Source organism: Mus caroli, chromosome 14 (assembly GCF_900094665.2).
Source record: "Mus caroli chromosome 14, CAROLI_EIJ_v1.1, whole genome shotgun sequence".
NCBI classification, from domain to species: Eukaryota; Metazoa; Chordata; class Mammalia; order Rodentia; family Muridae; genus Mus; species Mus caroli.
The window spans coordinates 52831921-52839898 of NC_034583.1; the positions used below are offsets into that span (position 1 = coordinate 52831921).

At 41.4% G+C, this 7978-nt stretch overlaps 1 long non-coding RNA gene across 1 annotated transcript in view; it reads left to right on the forward strand.

Moving 5' to 3' along the window:
• Positions 1–7499, forward strand: part of LOC110309289 — a 52067-nt gene extending 44568 nt beyond the window's left edge. Inside the window, exons 2-4 of the long non-coding RNA XR_002379683.2 lie at positions 2348–2530; positions 3494–3541; positions 7282–7499. This is a non-coding gene — a long non-coding RNA (uncharacterized LOC110309289). The remainder of the gene's footprint in view (positions 1–2347; positions 2531–3493; positions 3542–7281) is intronic.
• The last annotated feature ends 479 nt before the right edge of the window (positions 7500–7978 follow it).

Genomic DNA, 7978 nt, shown 5'->3' on the forward strand with positions numbered 1-7978 from the left:
TAGTGCACATTGCCAAAAAAAAAAAAAAACCAAAAAAAAAAAAAAAAAAAAAAAAAAAAAAAAAATTGCTGAGCCATTTTTCCCCAGCCTTTTCAAATAAAACTTTGACCAAAAGGCTAGTAAGTAAGGGAGAACAGCTATAGCTGAAGGTGACCGTAAGGAAGTTGTATCATTGGCCTATGAGAGACTAGCCCTTCCTTCTTTGTATTGCAGACCTGGCACCATGTCACCACACAAGAGGTATGTAGCATTTAACAACTGAATGGATAAACTAACAGAATACCATCCTTTTTGAATCCAGTTGTAATCAAGGAATGAAACACCAACACTTTCATCAGCTTAGATCAAAGGCAAGATAATCCCCCCTGGGTGTTCATTTTCACTAACAAATTCTTGGACCACACACATTCTCATTTACTTAAATTGAAACTTAGGAGACACTTGGTTCTTATGGTCTAATTTTCTATAACTCTTTGCCAATGCTAACTCAGGAAAAGGACTTGGGGACGAAGACTGAGAACTTGGGGAAGTTCAGGCTGGCTTTTTTAGGTGCTGGGAGGCAGTCAAGTTGCATCGCTAAGGCAAAATGGAAGAAGCCATTTCTTTGCAAGAATAACTCATGTGGCTGATTTTTAAAAATTAGTTCATTTTTCACCTGCTTATGCAAATATATTTTCATTGTAAGAAGTTTGAAAAATACAGAAAGTCATAAAAAAGGAAATAAAATTTACTTTTGCTTTAAAATTTTGTTTTTACTCATGTGTATGTTGGTATGAGTATGTGCGCAGATGCTCAAGGTAACAAAACAGGAAAGTGGGTCCCATGGAGCTGCCTAATGCGGTACAGGATCCTGGTTCACTTTTCAGTGCAGTGGGCACTTACACTGAACCAATTCCCTGGACTCCAAGTTTGCTTCTCTTACTATCTTTCCAGACCAGTTGTTCTTAACCTTCCTAATACTGCCACCTTTTAACATAGTTCTTCATGTTATTCTAACTCCCAACCAAAACTTTATTTTCGCAGCTACTTCATAAGTGTAATTTTGCTACTCTTATGAATCATAATGTATGATATGTGACCCCCAAAGGGGTTTCCACGAACAGGTTGGGAACCTCTGACTTAGAGGTAATGAATGCTCTTATTGATGTCAACCCCTGGCCCCCCTGTGGTGAATCAAACTCAGGACCACCTGCATGCTAGGTACCATCTTCTCCTTTGTATCTTACAATGAAGTATAAGCAAATATGCTTTTTTTTTTTGTTTTGTTTTTTTTGTTTTTTGAGACAGGGTTTCTCTAGACAGCCCTGGCTGTCCTGGAACTCACTCTGTAGACCAGGCTGGCCTCGAACTCAGAAATCCGCCTGCCTCTGCCTCCCAAGTGCTGGGATTAAAGGCGTGCACCACCATGCCCAGTGCTTTTTAACTTTTATAGCCTTGAATATTACTTATACCACTAAATATTGGTCAATAACATGTTTTTTTTTTTTTTTAAAGTTACATGCCATAATCTAGGAAAGAAGACACCACATTTTTATTTACTTATTTTCAGACAGAGTCTCACTATGTGGCTCTGATGGCTTAGAACTTGCTAGGTAGGCCAGACTGACCTCTCAGAGTGGTAGAATTAAAAGCATGTGCCACTATATATATATATATATATATATATATATATATGCACAGTATGTGTGTGTACTATACTTGGGTATATATGTATATATGTTTATATATATGAATGTATATTTGTATATATATACACCACACTTCCATACTTGGTTTAATAAAATTCTTATTAAACATTTGGGCTACTTTCCAGCCTTTTTCCATCATAGGTAATGCTGCACTGAGTACCTGTGTGTGTCTTTGTCTGAGTACTATGGCAGGCATACTTCTTCGGACCTTTAATTCAGGGGGTCAAATTGTCTTCATGAATGGCTGCACCAAAGTAGACTGTACAGACAATGTACGTTGAATCTCTTTCCTCGCACCTAAGCTAGCTTCCATGTGGTTGCTTCTATCGCTGCCCCGCTACCCCGTGCCCAGGCTTTGGGAACAGAGCTGAGGTTTAAAAGGCCCAGCGTACCTTTTCCAGAATTTACAGTTGAAAGTCCATCTCAGTATCTTGTTTTCCTTACAGAGCAGTGAAGTCTGGGGAGGGCTGACTGGCCTGTCTCCTGTTGTAATGCTGGCAGAGAGCTTCTGGAAAGCCTTCCTGAGCTCAGGGACTCAGCCTCTACCCCAGCTCTCCACCAGTGTCACTGTGACCTCTGCTGCCTCTGAGCAGCTAGCTGCCTCTGACTGTCAGTTTGCTCTGGGGCCCTTTCTAGACATGAGGTTTATTCTTGTGCAGGATGAAGGTATTCACTTTGCTGTCCCTGTGATGTGAGTCATGTGAGGATGAGGACCCAGAAGGGCAGGCGGCCAGGAGCTCCTGCCTAAGTCGCGCAGCTGTGATCCCGGCATTTGTAACTGAAAACAGCATTTCTCCGTGTCCTTCTCAGTTTCATCAGGATGACAGGAACCGAGCACACAAGTGAGAAGTGGGGAATTTGGGGAATCTTTAATAAGAACCTCACATGTTACTGGTTTCATCAGGTATAGACACAGAGGCACACGTACACACTCGCCCCACTTAAAGAGAGAGTGCTGACTTTTCTTTCTTTGCTTACAAAACTGAAAACCTGGCACAGTCTTTAACTTGTAGCTTGGCAGTATTGCAAATTATAGGCAAGAAAAGCCAAATTGGGTGAAAATTAAAGGCCCCTCCCCACCTACCCCCAGTTGCAGGGAAAATTGTGCCATTTGTACATATTTCTGTTGTTTCTGCGTGATTTCTAATTGCATTCACCGGGACGGTCAGCGTCGTCGGTTACAGCTTCCTGGAGAAGGCAGGTGGTGGCCAGGGCCAGCTTGGGGATCTTTGGTCATTGTTGCTAGACTGTCGATATTAATGAACACTGATTTAATTGTTTTGAAATATTGATTGGAGAAATAGGCAATACGGTTTTATCTGGGCTTCTTGTATCCACTTAATCATGGATACATAAATAGACTCACCGCTTGGGAGGTCAATACCAGACATGTTTACAAATCTGGGTTTTGTTTTGTTTTGTTTTGTTTTTTTCCTGTGGGTTCTTGGAACATTCCTGGTGCCTGGGGTGGAGTGTGAACTTGATGACTGAGGGCTCATGCAGTAATGAAAAATTGTTTTCCTTTTCTAGTTATTTATTTTTAGTTGACGTAGGATCTCATGTAGTTCTGGCCAGCAGCAGCTTGCTGGGTAGCTAAGGAGAACCCTGAATTCCTGGTCTTCCTGCCTCTCAGGTGCTGGGATTACAAGCACCTCCCACCACACTTGTCCTTGCAAAGCAACAGAGCAACCATTTGAGAATGTATCAATACTCTTATTTCCAGAATCATCTATTTCTTGAATATATATTTTACTTATTTCTATAATGGGGATACATTTTCACCTTGTGCTTTTCCCTCTTGGCAGGTTTTAGGCTTGACATCTGCTTCCACTGGTTGGCCTTTAAGAAGTCAGGTGAGGACCTTATTACCAGTGTTGTGATGGAGCTGGGGTAGGTGGATGGTGCTGTTTGGTTTTGACGAGCAAAGCAGCTTCCATGTGGGACAAGTGTCTTATTGTGTAGCCTCATTCTTACAAATTAAACACATGACTAAAGAATAGCCATTAGTGTCTCTTTTTAAAAATAATTAAGCAACACTATTTACTCAATACTTGAATTAAGCAAAACCGTTCTTTTCTTTCTCCTTTTCAGAGTCTCAGAACTCACTAGACTTCCTTCTTCTTTTTTTTTTTTTTTGTCTTCCTCGTCATGATGGGCCTTAAGTGGGGGAAAATGTGAGGGTGATGGCGGCTCAATAGGTCAATCATGTCTGGGACTGTCGCAGCTCAACTGTTCCTCTGCCTCTTTTTTTTTTTTTTTTTCTTCTGTTTTACTTATTATAGTTATGGTAAGCAAAACAGATGTGGCTTTAAATGTTCAGCACGGGACTGTTTTTCACTAATGAAACTGTGTTTTTTACATGTGATTTGCCAGTTTATTACCGGCTAAAGTACGAGCTAGGTTGATTGGTGAGTACTTGAAAGAGAACTGAATCTAGTTGATTTGTTTAGCAGGCATTTTATGATGTTATTGGCCGCTATGAACGTAGATGGGTTATAAATAACAATGGTTGGGGCTGGAGAGATGGCTCAGCAGTTAAGAGTGTGAACTTCTCCAGCAGAGGACTAGAGCTCTGTCCCCAGCGCCAGCAACTCCAGCTCAGGGGACCCAAAGCCTCTGGCTTCTGAGGTCAGGCACCTCACTCACCCACATGCGGACACACACACACACACATTAAAGAATAATAAAAGTAAAAATTAAAAAGAAATCACAGTTGCTGTTATGCAGTTCTGGGAGGGGAGAGAATGCAGACTTGTGCAGGAATGCAAATCTAGTGGTGTAAGCTGTGTCCTCTGTCGAAATGAAATCGGTTGTCAGTTTGAGTGTGTTACACAACATGCTGAATCCTGGCTTGCTGAACTGGCTCGTTTATTGTTTGACGCTCACTTGACTGTGATTTACAGCTCATTTTCCCCTCTAGTTATTTACTCTTTGCTAAATAAGTGAAGGTATATGTTGTGTTTTTTGCCTCCTCCCACTTCAAACTTAGGAATACTGTGAAATGAAACCATGACACTTGACTGTAAAATATACATTTGGGACCCATTATTTGGGCTCTCTCTTTCTCAGTCTTGGGTTATTTTTGCACTATTAGAGAAGGAACCCAGGGCTTCGTGCATGTTAAGTAAATGCTCTACCACTCTGTCAGTCTCGGCATCTCCTGCTGGTCCAGACATAATTAAAGTATATTTGTGCCTGATCAAATCAAGTTGGATGAAGTTTCATTTTCTGAAGTGTCAACTTGCCTGACGTGGATGAACACTTAGCGGGCTGGTGCTCTGCCTTGGTCAGTGACCACTCACGACTCACCCAGGAGGTCATACCCTGTGAAGAGAAGCTTTAAGTCAGAGGCTGCGCTAGAACAGGTCCCTGAGCATTGTTGAGATCCAGAATGGCATTTGGCTTCGAGACACGCAGAGTCCAATCAAGGCTTTCATTAGCAAGGATGGAAATATCTGACCCCTGTCACAGCAGACTCCATGAAAGGATAAGGATTGTGGGGTTTTGTTTTTTGTTTTTTTTCATTGTCTTGGGGGGAGTGAATGGGCATGGTTGGTGAGAAGGCATTGTGAAGACAGATTCGGGGGAAGTCTGGACCTACTTTATATCAGTGATAGAAATGGGTCTTATGCCACCAAGCAAGCCACGTAGTCCCCTCCTCCTCTCCATTGACCTTTGACCTTTGGGTTTGGGTCACAGCCTTTGGGGAAAGGGAAGAGGAAGAATCAGAACTGACGTCTATCTCACCCATCTGGATTTTAATTAATTAGAGTATACTTGGAAGGGTGGCTCTGCCTGTAGCCATTTTTGCAAAAAACGATGAGTTAGTTTCTTAATGAATAGCTATTCTTCAAGCCTGCTCTGCATCCAGGAGGGGATATGAGAAGTAATTAGCTCTGAAGGCATAGTCGAAGTATAAAACTTGCACACAAGCCAGGAACTTTATTTGCATATCAAATAAATGGCAGGGTTATGCTCATGTCTCAGAGTCTCTTGTTATCCTAATCAGTAAAGAAAACGAAACCAGATGTTTTCATTTAAGTTTTGAATTGTGTTACTATTAAAATAAAAAAAAATCAAGCTGAAGTATCTCGCTAAACGCAATCTAATCATTCCTCCAGATAGGATTTTCTGAAAGGCTTGTGGCATTCTGAGAGTGGAATCTGGCTTCGTGCTGGATTTTACAGTTTGCTGTGAGCCGTGCACACATTTCATCTGTGTGTTCCTTTCCTGCCTGCCAGTTTCCTCAAGTACTGTTTTTGTTGTGGCTTCAGCGATTCTTGCTCAAAACACAGCAGCACTGAGTCATGGAAAACACTAGATAGGGCAGTTAGAAGAATCAGTTTTTATATGTGATCATCCACTAGCGTTTTGGGAAATGTGGCCCTTCCTCTTGTCAGACGCTCCGAGTCTTTAGGAGACACGAGGGTCAAGCAGGACTTGATGTGAGTGCATCTCTAGAAACTGAATATCTTAAGCCTCAGGGCAACGCTGCCTTGCAGTTAAAAGTGACTGCCTGTCTGGGAATGAGGCTTGTCTAGCACAAGTGAGGCCCCGTGTTCAATCCCTAGCACTGAAAAATAAAGAGGGAAGAAAGGAAAAAGTGGATGCCTCTGACAGTAAGCTAAGTGCTAATAGGACGTGAAAAACAAATCCCTTGTCTTAACCAAGTGCACAATTTTAAAAAATTTGTGTGTCTTAAGGATAGCATTTCATGTCTTCTTGTCTTGTTATAAGGACATGTAAAATACATGTAAAAGGATATTATAAAATACACGTTCATTCCAAAATTTTTACAAAATTCAGGGGAAAAAAGACTTCAATTTGACTTTAGAACAAACCACTAACACTTTGATTGATACATTTAAATTCTCTGTGTTTCTCTTTTATTTTATATCGTATGTGGTTTTTATGTTTTAGGTGCCTGGATTATAGTGCTTCTATTAACTACTTTGATTGATTTATTTCACTTTAGAAAACATGAATTATTTTCTATATATTTTATTCTGAAACAGTTTGGAAAGCTGACAGTCCATCTAATCTTTAGTTTCTGTGAGTATCAGCTGAACTGTTCTGCCCTTTTCTTAGAAAACAAAGCTTACTAATAGGTAGTGTTTTGAGACAGACATGTAGCACTCCACCGTGTGTGTGTGTGTGTTTCAGTCTATGATGAGAGTATGCAGCAGTAATTAGTTATAAAAGAGCAGCAATAGGTGCTGGGCAGGAGCGACCTGCAACCAGGATGGCGTGTGTTTGACTCCTGGCAATGTACTTATTAATTGCTGTCCAGAATTACCCTCAGCAGGCAATGTGGGTCCCGACAGCATATGTATTGTAAATATCAGAATAAAGGAACAGCTCGGTGTAAGGTTCCAACACTTCATAATTGTTTCCAATCACAATTCAGCCAGACGGAAAAAAAAAAAGACCAATCCCTGTTCAATTTATGCTGAGTAGACAGACCTTTTATTCCTGTCATCTGAATTTCCCCAGCTATAAGAAGATGTTGGTGCCAGTACGGTAAGATTCCGATTATGTGCACTTTTGGCTTCTCTTCATTCAGTGAATTGGACATGACTTTGTGTTGCTTTAGTTTACAGTTGTTGGAGCTGGAGGAGCCAGGCTGGGGGCAAGACCAGGGGATCCACCCTCCATCTGACACTCCTGGATCCTATATTGCAAGGCAAAGGCGCCATGGGACTCTTCCTTTTGGTGCCACAGTGGGAGGCAAAGCCTCTCTGCGCTGTCATTGCTGCCTGAACTGTCTCTCCATTCATGGAAGTTGGACAGAGACAAAAGCAAGATTTTGATTTTGACAGTATCTCTCTCCTGACCCATCTGGATTCTTGACTTTCGTTATGTTAGCCATACCTTCAGTCGTTTATTTTACAGATGGCAACAATTTGTTCTTGACAACGGATTCAAAATACCTCTTCAATCAGTGGCTAAGGCCAGTCTCTGAGCAATACGATGATAAATTAAAGACATGTTCCAACTACACTCAACTCACAAATGTATGCAGGGACATGCATGCGTCTGTCACCACAGCACTCTTCTTGGTCCTTAAGAATAGAATTTGACCTGCAGTTGAGATACATAAAAGTAAAGTATGTGTTTGAAGAAGGCATGCGTTCAGGAAGGAAAGCCACGGGGCAAGAGTGTATCTGGGAAACAAGGTCTTGAAGAACACTTCTTTTTATTGTTTGTTTGTTTATTTATATCTGTGCATCATTTCTATGTAGGATGCCCTTGGAGGCCAGAAGAGGGCTTCAGCTCCCTTAGAACTGAAG